Below are 15,366 nucleotides of genomic sequence, written 5' to 3' on the forward strand. Positions count from 1 at the left end.
TATTTTATATTGCGATGTACAACCTTACAACATTCAATTGCCTAAAATATATATATGTAAGTATTCATTTATTTTTTTTTTCTGTCGTATTAAAAAATCGGCATGCATTATGTATATTGGTTTGGTATATTAATATTGCGTATGTCCTTATAAAATGTCATTTATCAAAAATGCTTAAAATTTATGTACACATACATAATTTATTTATTTATAGATATTGAAAAAATTTATTGACTCTCACATATTATACGAGATTACTTTACAAAATATATTTGCAATTTATCTGAAAATTTATTACTTTACGCTATGATTACCATTGTCCTTGAAAAAAAATATAACACTGAAAATAAAATATTACTGTAATAAGAGCGCGTTATATACTCAAATTGAAATATATTATGATTTTTTTTTACTAACAGCATTATTATAGCAAGATTGCTAAAATTTTAAAAGATATAAAATTAAATTTTGTTTTTTGCTCTACACATTTACATTGTGGTGTGTCCTTAATATAGAACACTTTTGAAATATGTAATATAATTTGTTATAATCGATTCCCGTATCTGATTTTTCTTAATTAAGTGTTAATAGTTGAAAATCACTTTTATGATCTCGACTGAAATAAAAAAATTTTATGTACTATTCGTTTTGAAAAAAAGTAGGTGTTTCTTAAGAATTCTAAATTAGATTTTTATATTGTGTCTATTAGATAATGAATGGCATTAGAATTATTTTCAATTGGAATTGGAAATTTTGAGTAGGCAAATTTCTATAGAATATAGAATTGGAATGGCAAAGAGAAATTCAACAATTTAGATTTTATGTTTTAAACCAAAAAATTGCTTTTAAAGAAATTTGGGAAAAGCACAACATGCCTTTGATAAAGAAACAAATAAAAAGTGAATTTTATGTCGAAAAATTTTATGTCTTCAATTTATAATTTTATTTATTTTGTACATTAAATATTGCCTAGCAAATTGTGCAATCGCATTATTATAATCGATAAAAATAATAAAACACAGACTGTACACATGTCTAGAAGAATAATTAAAGTTGACAAAGCAATTTGTGATATTATTTTTGCCTTATAATTTCATATTGTAATGGAAAATTTATTGTAAACGCCTAATTGCCAATTATTTACCAAGTTGATGGGGTCAAAGGTCTTCATTTTTGTTAAATTTGTAATTAAATCATTTACTAAGAGGTTTAAAATAATTTTATGGGAAACTTTTTAGTGCACTCTTAGATTTAAGAAATATAAAGAAAACTATTGAGTCTTAGGTCAAAACGCCAACAAATATAATAACCAAATGACAAAATATACGTAGATGTGAATGGCTTGCAGTTACGGGGTTGCGCCCAGCAAACACACACCAAACAAACACAAACTTTCTAGAGCAAGGCCCTTCATAATAATGGTGGGTGCTCCCTGTTATGTGGGCAATAGTGACAATCATAGAAATCTGCGTGTTTCTCAAGTAAGCGAGGAAATAAAGAACTGTGCGATGAAACATACGGATCGTTTGAATCGGCGTGTAAATAATGTCGGGGCTTCTCGACTTATAGAGGTAAGGATCTCGACAAAAAGACTGAAGTGAACGAGACCTCTCAATTAAGATTTTTTGTGTTTGATTTTTGCATATAGATAACTATCAACAGTCATAATAATAACTGAGTGAAAATTCTCTATATAATTATGATCTCTGTACGAAAAAATATTTTTAAGCTATCAATAACCGGGCTCAGCATATCTCCGAACGAACATGAATCATGTTAATTCAGCAAATAATTTGTTATTATCTTCTACTTTAAAAACAATTTACTCTCTTATAAAAAAATCCATCTATGGAAATTATTAAACTTTTACTCAGAAGTTAACCATTTGCAAAAGCAAGTTGCACACATTAAAATTTATGTATAGTTGTTCTACTTGATCTGGTTTCTTTCAATTCACAGTAAATAATAGCAGAAATTCGTTAACTTTGGATTATTGCTGTATACAGAAATTAAGACATTTAAATTTTTCCAAATTCCTACACTTAAAGAACCCGATTCCTAAAAATTAACTAATAACGTTTAACGTTAAATTGAAAGATTTTCAAAGTTTTTAAATTAAAACTTAGAAAAACATAAAATTTTCAAATGGTTATTGCCCAAGTTAAACTTTAAAAACTTTTTATTGCATAAGAAGGCAAAAAAGTAATAAAAAATTTTAAATGGTTTCGTTCTGTTTTTTTTATGGTGTTCACTAATATGCCGTCTTTTTGTTTGTCATTATGAAAACAAAATTAAATCGATTTTCATTCTCTTTTAAAGCGACAACTTTTTTCCCCTTGCCCAACAATATTAAACTGTTGTTTTTCCTCTATTTTTCGTTCCTCTATTCTCGTTTTCATTCACAATTTTCTTATTTTTCCGTTATTGTTAAAGTTTTCCCTTTTTGTTTTACTCTTCTCATTTTATTGCACTATCCTTTATTCTCTATATAAAGAGTTTTTCTGTCATTTTACACTTTATAATTGAAATAAGCATAAAAAACTGACTAGAATACTCCTGATGATCATCAACGTTGTTATTAACATTCACAATATGTAGAATAAAACTGGGCGAATTACTGCGTGCGAATTTGTTTTTGCGTTTTTATTTAGTATTCCGGGTTTTCTCCTTGTTTTCTTTTCTGTCTTTATTGTACATTTTAACTATTAAATTTACATATATCTATATACGTAGTATTAAAGTGTTATATGTCTACATATATACGTAGAATTGTAAATATTTACTGTACTTTAAAACATACATTATTGTACATTACGACATACTTAAAGTTACAAGGACTTTTGCCACCCAATTTGTATTATATTGTCTACTGGAATTTTATCTCATTTATCTATATATTAAATTACAGAAAGAAAGCATTATGATGTAAATACAAAGTGGCTATAAAAAAAACGGAGAAAAGTAAATAAAGAATTTCCATTACAAACAAAATAATTCTTTAGGGAGCAACTTTGCTTTTCTCGAAACCTAAAATATCAAATCTTTGGAAACATTTTAGAAATTTAATATCAATTATTGTTGTATTAAGATATTTATTAAGAATTTAAAATAACATTTTGTTGCAGACGCCGAAATCATCGGTTTCCTTTAGATAATCGAATTTTAACACAAGATGTAGTAATTTACAGACTAAATGGTCTAGCTTCACGTAGACATGATTTTTTCGGGCATTTAATGACGAATTTGTGTAAATAATAGTTTAAGACATGTTTTTAAGGCAATTTTAATGATTCTGCTAGGTTGATTTAAATTGCCTTTTGTACAATTTTTCATACAAGATTTATCCATAATCAATAATCAATTGATTGAAGGACTTTTAATTCTATGCAATCTGTGAAATATTATTATGTCTACATTTAATTCTAATGTGAATTTTAAAGAAAAAATGTCCTTTAAAATAATTGTTTTTAATAAAAACTTGTAACCAAAAAATAAATTTAAAAATTGTTTAAACCAAGCGGAAAAGAATGAGTGATTAGAAAAGCGAAAATGGAAGAGTGAAAAAAATTTATTTGAATTCCTTTATTTTCCAAGTTATAAGGACATTTTGCTAGGTAAAAACACTATACTTAATAATAAAACAAAAATCCTTTTAGAATTTTACCCCTTCAAAAATTTTTATTTCAATTTATTTCGACATATTTTATTTTCTAACTTTTAGCCTAGCTTAATGATAAAAAATCATATTATGTAAATAAGACGGCTGAATAAAACACAAAGTTTAAAATGTGAAAGACAGTTTGCATAATTTAAGGAAGTCACAAAAAAAAATGAAAAACATTTTAGGACTTTACGAGTATCTTTTTATTTTCATAATTTTTGCTACGGCAAATTTTGCAAAACTTGTTATACTTAGCTTAAGGAAAACTCCATATGTTTCTACTTTTAAATGAATTTAAGAGATTGAAAAATTTTTGAATATTTTTTTTGAAATTTAAAAGATATTTATGACACAGATTTAAATAGAAAACCTTGGAACTAGTATCCGTTTATTGGGTTCGTTATTAGTATGTTTTTGTTTTCAGTTTAAGTTTTTAAGTTAGGTTGGGTTTAAACTTTGAGAATTCGATACGTAACCAAAGTATTGTTAACTAAATTAGGAATAAAGAAATATAATTTCTGTGCACAACAAGAAAAATTAAATAATTTTAAAATTCACATGAACCGAACAAGACCATGATTTTATAAAAAATCTGAATAAGTATAAAAATTTTCTAACTCCAAACTACTGGATTTAAGCTGCAAATAACAGTTTTACAGACTCCTTTCATAAAAATTGAATTTTTCATTAAAAAAGCCAAAATATAATCTACACAACATATCTACACAAACATAACATTTCAACTGATTATCTACATGGGGATTTTTAATATTTAAGTTTTGAAACGATTAAATTTCATAACAAGAGATCCTTAAAGTAAAATAAATTGTTAAATCTTCTTCTTAATCTTCAGTTTTAATGTTAATATTTTTCTTTTACATCAAAAAAAAGAATTTTTAAGTGTAAATACGCTTATAAAAACCGTGAAAACAAAATTCTAAAATGTCTCCAGAGATTTTTTTAGGCTGTAAAAATGAATTTAAATAATTTCACTCATCTATTATGAAGTACAATATGGTCCTTTACAAGGAAAAATAAAAAACATGCAAAAATTTAAATGAAAAAGAGAAGTGAAGGAAAAGCAACAAAGTAAAATGCCATAAGACACTTGGCGTTTGTATGTACGAGTATGTACGTAAGAATATGAAAGTAATTTTTTAACATAATATTCACTTAAGGAAAACAATTTATTTAAACTAAAACAAAATATCAATTTAATAATTAAGGTGTTGGTTTATTTTCTTTTTATGAAATTTTATAAAAATATTGCATAAATTAAGGGGTTTTGTATAAAAATGGAGGTGTAAGTGAAAAATTTTTTAAATAATTTCAAAATTTTAGTTAAAGAAATTATTTATATTATTCGCTATAGAATTGGAATAAAAATATCCAAAATATTCAGAGGCTTTGAAATGCTAACGAAAATTATAACAAAATTTTATTAAATTTGGGCGTATCAAATGTGATTCAGTAATTGTCTGATTCAATGTACAAATATTTGTGTAGTACAAATTGTTCTAATTTAACAATTTATATAATATTAAACTTGTATAAACAAAAATTAAAAGTACAAAAATCTTCATTAAGAACTGTTGGCTATTAAATCAAAATAATACATGTGATTGAATAACTTCTTTACATGGTATTAAAAGTAAGACTAAACGTGTAAAGAAATTGTGAAAACAATATTTTCGAAATTTTTTTAGATTTCTCACTCTAATAGCATGATTACATTTTAATTGAAATTTCAAATATTCATGCCAATATTCCCATAGCTTTTGCAAAAATACTAGAAATCTTTCCTATTCTTCTAAAAATTCCTGTTTTCATTTTATAAATACAAAAATTTATGCTTAAATTTAATTTGAAATCCCAAAAATTTTTGTTCCACGAAGTTAGGAATAATTTTCTAATATTATTTTATTACCTTTATTTTATAATATTTTGAATTAATTTTAGCTTTAATATAAAATGTAATGGGATCAAAAATAAGTTTGAAAAAAATTCAAATAGTCTTCAATAAGTCCATTCACATAATTTGCTTTTAATTTTTAAATTCCCTTTCAATAAAAATTTACAACAAGAACAATTTCAGGGAACAATTAAATTCTCATTTAAATTTCGAATATTAAAATTCCAAAATTATAATAAAAATTCTTTTAACCTTAATAAAATTCTATAGCAAAATTTTATTAAAATAAGAAATTGATAAGGTGAAAAAGTATTAAAATAATTTCTAACGAAGTTTGTCAAAAAAAAAAAAAGGAATGCGCTAAAGTAATAACAATAACTGGCGTATACGAAAAGTAAAAAGTCACGGTTATCTAAGCGGATAATATTTTAATAATATAATTTAATTTAATATGGCTTCTATAAAATTTATTTTAAATTATATTTTTATTTTATGAAAAAATTGAAGAAGAATCTATTTTTGAAAGCAAAAGTAGACTCAATACGAATGTATAAATTATAAAAAATTAGAGTGAAAAAGATATTCTAATATTAGAGGTTTTTGGAAAATCTTGTGCATAGTCCGTTCATTGAGGTATTTTGTATAAGAAATTTATGTTATATGAGCTGAATCAAAAGTGTACTTTCGGTACATTGAAATATGGCGCCTCATTTTCCTTCAATACATGTTAAAGCTAAAGTAGCTATTTTGAAAAACAAATTATTTAAATTCCAAAACCAATGCTGTCATGCCTGTATAAATTACTTACAATAATTATAAAAAGGAATTGAACCAGGTAGTTAAATTTAGATATCTGCCTATCTTTTAATGCATTAAATATCTTTTAATGCTAATGAGTTAAAAATAAAAACATATAGAACTTACCCTAACTTTATGTTGTTTTATATTTTCAGAAATTTCTAGATTGTTTTAGTGTGTTATGAAAAATCTTGCTTAATTTTACAATTAACACAAATATTCCGGTATATATATTATATATATCGGATGGGGGAGCTAACTAGAATTATTTATGAACGCATTTTTATATTGTACAATAAGTCATAAAATTTTATGAAATTATATCAGTGCATGCATAATTTTTTTTCTAATTGAAATTAAAAAGCAGTCAAAATGATTTGCTTGGGCAATCTAGTGTTAAGGCAACTATTGCTTTATACTAAACATTACTAAAATTAATCAGTTTGTATACAAAACGCTTAATTTCCAGTTTATATTTTTATTACTTTACTTTTACACCCTTTACGTGGTGTCACTGTGTTATATATGTATAAGTATGTTTGTGTGCAAAATTTTTGTTAGAAAAACTTAAATGAATATTAAATTTTGATATCAAAAATTGTGAAGTAAATAAAAATGATAACAAAGTAATTTTAATTTAATTTGGAAGCGGGTTACACAGCCATTATTCTAATTGTCTCACCTTAAAATAATCAATAAACTAAGAAGATTTATAGACTCAAATGAGTACCGATGTAACTTTTTTTCCACAATTTAATGAGTATGTGGTGGCGCCGCACTTAAAAGGTAAAAGATACTAACTGATTTTATTTAATTTCCAATTCAATTCTGAAAAGATAAACATCAACAATTTTATAAGAATTATATGCTATCCTTATGAATTTATCTATTTTGTTAACACAAAATATTCAACATGTTGTATAATGAATGGAGTCGTTCCAGCTATAAATGAGCATTAAAGATTTTTTTCCTTAACATTTTTTATGTACAAATTTATGCTATGTAAAAATCTTCGAATCAGATTAAATTGATACTTTTTGATCTTTTCGAATTATCTACGTTTAAATTTACAACGTATATGCATATACTTATTAGTACGTACAGATTATTTTACATATACAAAGAAATCGATATACGTCTGGTGTGTGATAAAGTAATATTTAGGTATTTAGGTAACTCTTCAAATAATTTGAAGAGTTATTTTATAAAGCACCACTTAAAATCAAAATATAAAGACATTTTGTATTTCTATCTCTATACCAAATAAGATTAAGTGTATTAGAATCGTTATTATGATCCGTTATTTACTGAATACAAGACGATTCGGTATTAACAAATTTCTTTAATTTAAAAGGGTTTGATTTAAATGAGGTCATTTAGAATATATAGATAAATTAGCTTTTACTCCCATACAACATGATTTTTGTATAAAGAGAGTTCCAATAACAAACCACTTTCAACTAATGCAGAGTAGATTAGAGTAATGTAATATGTACCTACTCCGTTGAAAGAGCTACATTAATTATTAGAACAAAATTCAGATAGAATTATACTTTACGTATGGAATTAAAACAAAAATTACTATATTTTGTTACTTAAATGATTCTACTTAGCACTTGAAAAAATGACGTATGTATAAAATTACAATGGATTATATTGTGTTGAAGATCGGGTTAGAAGGAATAGGAGAAAGGGGCATGAAGAGAGAAAAATGCAAAGTTAAGTCCACCTCTGAAGAAGTCATCTAAGTGGTAGGCACATAAGCTTTAAACCTGATATTTGTCAACGCTCAGTTCAAAAAATTAAAAATCTCCAAGTCGTTTTACACCACTATAAAATCACTCTCAGAAAAATCGTGTTGTCTTCAAAACTACTCAACTTAGAGTCGCTTACAGAATCTGGTGCATTTTTTATCGACTTAATGAAACAAAGGTATAGACAAAAATTACCATAACAATTTCTACATAATTTGACACAACTAAAACTGCCACATTATAATTTATATTTTGACGTTTTTGAGGCTACGCTATCCAACTATAATAACAATTTATTACTCGTATTGTCCTATTTAAAGTCCTTTTTTTCTGTTTCAGGTTCATTTTGCTTTTTCAAGTTATACACTGTACAAGTAACACGTGTATGATTATTGTTATCATTATTGTTTTTATTATTTTTCTAAGTACCCGTATTTATTGCTTATACATTGGGTATAGTGATATAAATAGAAGAAATTCTCTTCTATTTTAAATGGCGTAATAAAAGAACCGTTATAAAATTTTGAAATTTGTTTATCGTATTTTTAAACAGAAAATATACAGAATTATTCCAGGTGGAAAAATGGAGAGGCATTCTTGTTTCTGTTAAATTGAATATCAAAATAATAAAATCAAAAGAAATTAATTTAAAAATATTTATATTTTCTTTATTAATATTATTATGCATGTGTATAAAGTTTGAGGGTTACCATAGTTTAACAAATATTTTGAGGCTAACACAGATATATAACATTTTTGACTGAATTCAATGTACATAAGATAGCTTGTTAATTGCTATTGTCGCAAGAAAGCCGATTATTTGAAAAGCTGTATTATTTGTAAGCTCATCACAGTCTCAATTATAACGAATGAATGTCTTAACTTGCAGCCTATTACTAAAGCCTTGTAAAATATTTTAGTGCAATGCAAATTTTTTGCTTAAAGCAATATTTAGTGTTCGTTACATTATTGCTTTTATCAACAGTTTTTCATGTTAGTTTCTTAAATTAATATTAACAATATTTATGACAAAAATAAAAAATATAATTAATAGAGTAATAGCTACCATTTAATTTTAAATTGCTCCGCTTCTAAAACATTGGTTCGTTTATTTATTTATCGACAATTTATCATTGATAAATTGTCACTAAATCTGGCAATATCACTTTCTGTAATTATTATTTTCAAGCCTTTTTATATTATTTTGTATTATGTGGGTATATAAATGAAAGCGTACTGAAGATTGTAATTATGCGTCCGTATATCTTAGATAATTAAAAATTAATGAGATAATTTTTTAATGATGTACTTTAAAAACGATGTAATTAATTAAAATGTCTTACAAAAGAAAAATAATTATAAAATGAAAGGAAAAATTATTTTAAATTAGAAATCATTGAATTTAAAAATAAGTATTTAATTTAATTTTAAACTGAACAGGAGTGCAAAAAGTGCAAAAATTATAAGAGTAATTATTTTAAAAATGCAAAATAATCGGCAATGTTATTTATAAATTTCATCAATTGAAAATGTTATTCAATTAGAAAATTATACTACAATACCGCCAGTGCAAGTGTTTTTCAGCATGTTCTGATATTGTTAAGTGAATGGGGTACATAATTATACCTGTACGAACGTATGTTCGAAGGGCATACTAAATTTGCCTTACCACTTGTAACGTTAAAAAATAACGGTCCTAGATATAGACTCAAGTGTATGTTTTTGATCAGTGTTAAATTCTGAGTTGATTTAGTTTTGTCTGTCCGTCCGTCCGTCCCAACGATAACTCAAAAATTAATTGAGCTAAGTTCACAATATTTTCACAAATGATTTATTGTAGTAAGTGCCAGAACCCTATTTAAATTGGACATGATCGTGGTACCGGTTCGGGTGGCTGCCATACAACTTCAAAATTTATTTAGCTATATCTCAGAAACTATAAAAGCTGTGGTATTGAAATTTCACACAAGCAAATATATTAGTAGAGCCGATGTGCTTGATAAAATTCGTTAAAATTTCTTGGCTCTTTCTGGTGGGTACCATACAACTTCAATAGTAGTCGGGCACACACAGTATTTTGAAAAACACCATGCTAAAATTTTGCATAAATTAATAAGGTAATATGGCGACTTAAAGTCATAGTCTGCCCCATAGTCAGTTTTGGCATATTTATTCGCACCTAGGATAACAAATTCGTATGGGTATCACAGAGTTGACAAGGTCGACTCTATTTTTTCTCGTTTTAGTTAATTTTACAATGCAAAAACATACATTTGTACAAGTGAAAGTTTACGAAAAGGAATTATTATTATTAAGGTATTTCTGAACATTATAATGAAATCAGATACTAAGGATTCAAAGGCCTAATATCAAAATCTGTTTTTTATTTAGTATTAAAAGGTACTTGGAGATATTTTTGAAAATTCTTAATTATTTTAAGAATTGGATATTAAGTTAAACATGAATGGAAAACTTATGTCTCTAGAATTTTGCGAAAATTAATCAAAATAATGCAAGTAGAACTGGTAACTTTTAATTGATTTTTTTTCACTTTTCATTAGATCTCAGATGGAAAATATTCTTTCTTTCCGGTATAATTTTTCCAAGTTCCGAAATAGAATGTCATAAAGACAATTAAAAAAGTGTAATAAAAATACTTTTTTCAATTGTATCCAAAAATATTTGTAATAAACGTGTGTGTACCATAAGAACATCATTAACAAATTGGAAAAAGTTCAAGTTTATATTTTTTATTTCTAATGTCGCGTTTTATTATTTTGAATTTGTTGAACAGAGAATACTTTTATATGTGAAACAATAAAATGTGTTTCCTGTAGAAATTTTTTTGGAATTTTATGTTTTTAGGAATTTAACAGTTAAAAAATCTTTATTTTTTTTTAACACATTTTTCGTTTTGCTGAAATTATTTATGGCTAGTTTTAGTAAACGCGTACATAGGCATATTTAATTTTCTTTGAATAATACTACCGTCTTGCTGACGCATACATTATATTATGCATCTTTTAAACTTTAGTCTGAAACCGCTTTTTTAGTATTTTCCCAATAAATAAATTTTGAAAAAAATTGCTTATTGGCTTCACCCAGTCTGTCGGCCCGTCCGTTTACAAAACACCCTACTATGTCACAAATCTGACATAGATCATTCACATAGATACATAGATGCTTACATAGATCCGTATTAGAAAACTATTTCCAAAGAAGAAAATTCTTACCTATCTCCCTCTGCTCTACAAGTTATAGCCCGCCATAACTCTAAAGATGCCATTTTATAACAATTCCTAATTTTTCAAACTTTGCAAACGCGAAAAAGTAGTGGCTGGCTTCTTCTACCACGGCATACTATATTTGAACTTTAAAAGAACAAAATGAGCGTTATCTAAAATCTGTTTTTTTTTATTTTAAATTTTCAATATCGTTTTTCTTCTAGATCTCACGTGTTGGCAGTTTGGAATTTTAGCAGCTTTTAGACAATAATAAATAGTTTATTTCATTGGAAGAAATTTGTAATAATTTGTAAAAATCGATTTTTGGGCACCTTATATTTTCGAAATTACAAGCTTTTCAAAATTTATATAATACAGAAATCTAACGGTAAAAGTCAGGCCGTTAAAATCGGCATTATCCCAAATGTTTCATCCTAAGTGTATGCAATCCTTGAAATAGTTTCGTATAAAAATGAAAGTAATTTTAATAATGTAATACATAGAGCTAGATTGTTTTTAAAAACGGTATTTTCAATTGTGGAATGGAAAAGTGCTACACAAAAAACCATTGTTTCGACCCAACTTTATTTAATTTGTTTATACTATAATTAAAACTTGATCTTATATTTTTAATAACATTGTGTTTTATAATTTAATTTTATATGCTAAACCAAAATTTTTATAAGAATTTCGTATTAGAATAAACAATCAAATTTGTACAAAAAATTTATGGTAAAATTTTTCTTTTCGACACAATTTTGTATTTACGTTTATGTATTTGACATACTTCTGCACCAGAATTAATTTTTAAAATACAAGTATGAAGCAAATATTTATATGGAAATTTTTTCACCCAATTTCTTATTAAAGGGAAAAAATAATTTTCAATTTAAAATCCTGTTCAATATTTTTTTCCAACACAAAATTCTTTTTCACTTTTTGTACTTAAAATTAAAATTTCCACCGTATATTAAAATTATTCTGGTATTTTTCAATAAAAGCCAACATAATTTTTTCCTTTTATTTGAATATGCTTGTACCCGTGTATAAAATCTAAATATTTGCAATAATATTTGCGAAAAATCTAGGACATTTTGTAGTACAATTTGACATCTACAACACAATAAAAAAATATTTGTTCTATAGAATCACTTTTTTTTATAGTGAGCATATATGAAGAGAGATATTGTATAGGTTTTTGTAAAACCTCCTATATGTCATTAGCGTAACTATTCTAGGTGCATATAATAACAATAATAACTAAAGAAAGAAAAGCAATCTAAAAATAACCTGCATTTTATGTAGAAATAAATGTTTATTTTTTACAAATACTCTGGCATTTGAATATCAGTACATACATAAATAAATTTGAAAATGCATATAACGTCAGATTGTTTGGTAAGAGGTTTACTTTTATTCACTTCTATTCATAATGTCCTCTGCATATAAATGTAACATGAAGTTTTTGTATGTACATATGTACATATAACATTATCTTGTATTATATTTTTTTTTAAATCAGTAACATCTTGAAAATCATCCAAGCTAAAGAGCTTACACTTTCATGAACACATAGTGACACTATTTTTGTGACATGAATACAGAGAGAAAAATTATGAAGTAGAAAGAAAAAGTGAACTATATAAGAAATTTTATTTTATAATTTGGAGAAGGGGGTCAACACTTTATGTTCTGGTTGTATATATGTAGGTACCGACGTTATAGTATAGGAACGAAACTCACGATGTAATATCCATGTTACTTTTGAAATGTAAAACTATATCCGGAAGACCGTATTATTAAAGTTTACATTTTTAAAAATTTTTAAATTTTCTATGGTAGCCACAGTATCACTTTCCCTGTTGCCTAAAAATTATTATAAATTTTAAGGTACAGTGATACTTTTATGTTTTCACAATAATTTTCTTTTAGAAATTTCAATAAAATTGCGTTCTTACTCAAATAAAGCGTTCTCACTTCTTTTAAGAAAAGCTTTAAATAATTTCATTCTTATAATAATTATGCATAATATAAAATATTGCGCTAAATGGAATTCAGAATAGAAATCCAAAGGTGGAAAGGTATATCCTTCAAATAATGTTATAATATGAGCATATTCTCTCGCTTCCTTTTGTTTTCCCATATACAAGTTACTAAACAATTAAAAATGTATTTTTACATTCTATTCATCTGAATTTCTAAAGGAAGAAGAGTTAGTATTTATTGAATGCTTTAAAAATAGAAACCATTTATGTGTTTTTCATAGTATTAAACCTCGTTAGGGTGGCGTTTAGAAAAGAGGATATGCTTTTCTTTAATTATAACAGTTGTTAAGAGTTGCATTTTTTAAATTATGCATTGTTAGCCTATGCATTTCCTTTATTTTGCAAATCTCCCTTCCCATCAATGTAGCCTCATTTGATGTAATGTGATGTGTGTATGTGTTATTGAGAATTTATGATAACAATTGCTCACTCATATTCGACAAGAATAATATTATTTTTTCTTATGTGTTATATGTATATGGATAAAATAAGCAAAGAGAAACTCGTCTGAATTTAAAAGTTTAATGTTCTTTTCAGTTTTTGTGCGTTTTATTCTAAAGTATGTTTTACAGATTGTTTTTAACAATCTTTTACTGACATAAATTACGTTTGTTATTGTTTTACAGTGAAAGAAGAGTTGTTGAAAATAAAATACATAAATTTGCACACCATTTTGTTCAAATATTTGATATTTCACCAGAAATAAAAATTATAGTATCTACCGCGTTTTTCAAAGATAAAATTGATCACCACATTACACCAACTTCATCAATATTAATGATGCTGCAATTGTTATTATCGTACAAACAGTTTTATATCAATATTTTGTAATAGTCCCTTATTTACAAAATATTTTCATATTTCCAAGTTTTTTTCCATAAAGTGACTAATGAAAACTTGAAAATTAATTTTTGCAGCTAGATGACATTGTATTTGGCAGCTAGGGGTCGGCAACCTTTTTCGAACGGGAGGACATTCTCAAAATATAATTTTTTATACGGACTGCACATTCAAATGTTGCTGAAACAGCACTAAGATTTATACCTAGTTTTGCATTTTATGGTGAAGCAAACTAAATTTTTTGAATGCACTTATACAATATTTAAGGCATAATAATACTTTTGTTTAATCGTTAGTGACGAAGTAATGGAAAATCCTCTTTTTATTAAATTCTGGGTTTGCGTCATTAGTTCTTGTTCGTATTTGCTTTAGTATTTTATTAATTTTTCCTACCATAAAATATAAATTCTTTTACTAATAATCTTATAACCCATTTTAATGAAATGAGATACGGTTCTAAATGTGTTAACATATTTAATGCGGCAAATGCTAAAATGAACATATCTACAGCAGCCTAACGAAATAAAGGATGCTACACTTTCTGGTAGAGGGTATGGATGAAGCATCCGCCTTGTTGTCATTCTGCTTTTTTGTCGATAGCCACATTTGGTCGCCTTCGCACTCTATAAGTTTATTCATTTTTCCAAATAAATATGTTGGTCGTTTAGTGGGCCACAGATGCTTACTCCTGGACTACACCTTGACAATCTGACTATAAAACTAGTTTTCATTGTATTTGCAATAAATATATTCTTCGAATAACTGATTCTTTATTAATATGGGCGGCTAAATTTTCAGGAGGAAAAATATAACAATAATCAGGAAGGTACTATAAATAGCACCTAATATCTGTACAACTTAGGTTTAATTAAACCATAACAAAAAATTTGCTAGGGTTTACACCAACCTCTATTCAATTCTAGGGTTAAAACAAATTTTATTGCACATCACATTTTCATAAATCAAGTTATTTTTTTTCAACACATCAATAGTTGTAATATTATTTATGTACATAATGTTTGTAAGTAATTATTGTTATAGTATCAAATTAATAAATTATTAATTAAAAACCAAAAAAAAAATATTTTGTAAAAAATTTTTTTCTTTTACATATACAAATACTAACAAAAGC

Source organism: Condylostylus longicornis, unplaced genomic scaffold, assembly GCF_029603195.1.
Source record: "Condylostylus longicornis isolate FDR11 unplaced genomic scaffold, ASM2960319v2 ptg000010l, whole genome shotgun sequence".
NCBI classification, from domain to species: Eukaryota; Metazoa; Arthropoda; class Insecta; order Diptera; family Dolichopodidae; genus Condylostylus; species Condylostylus longicornis.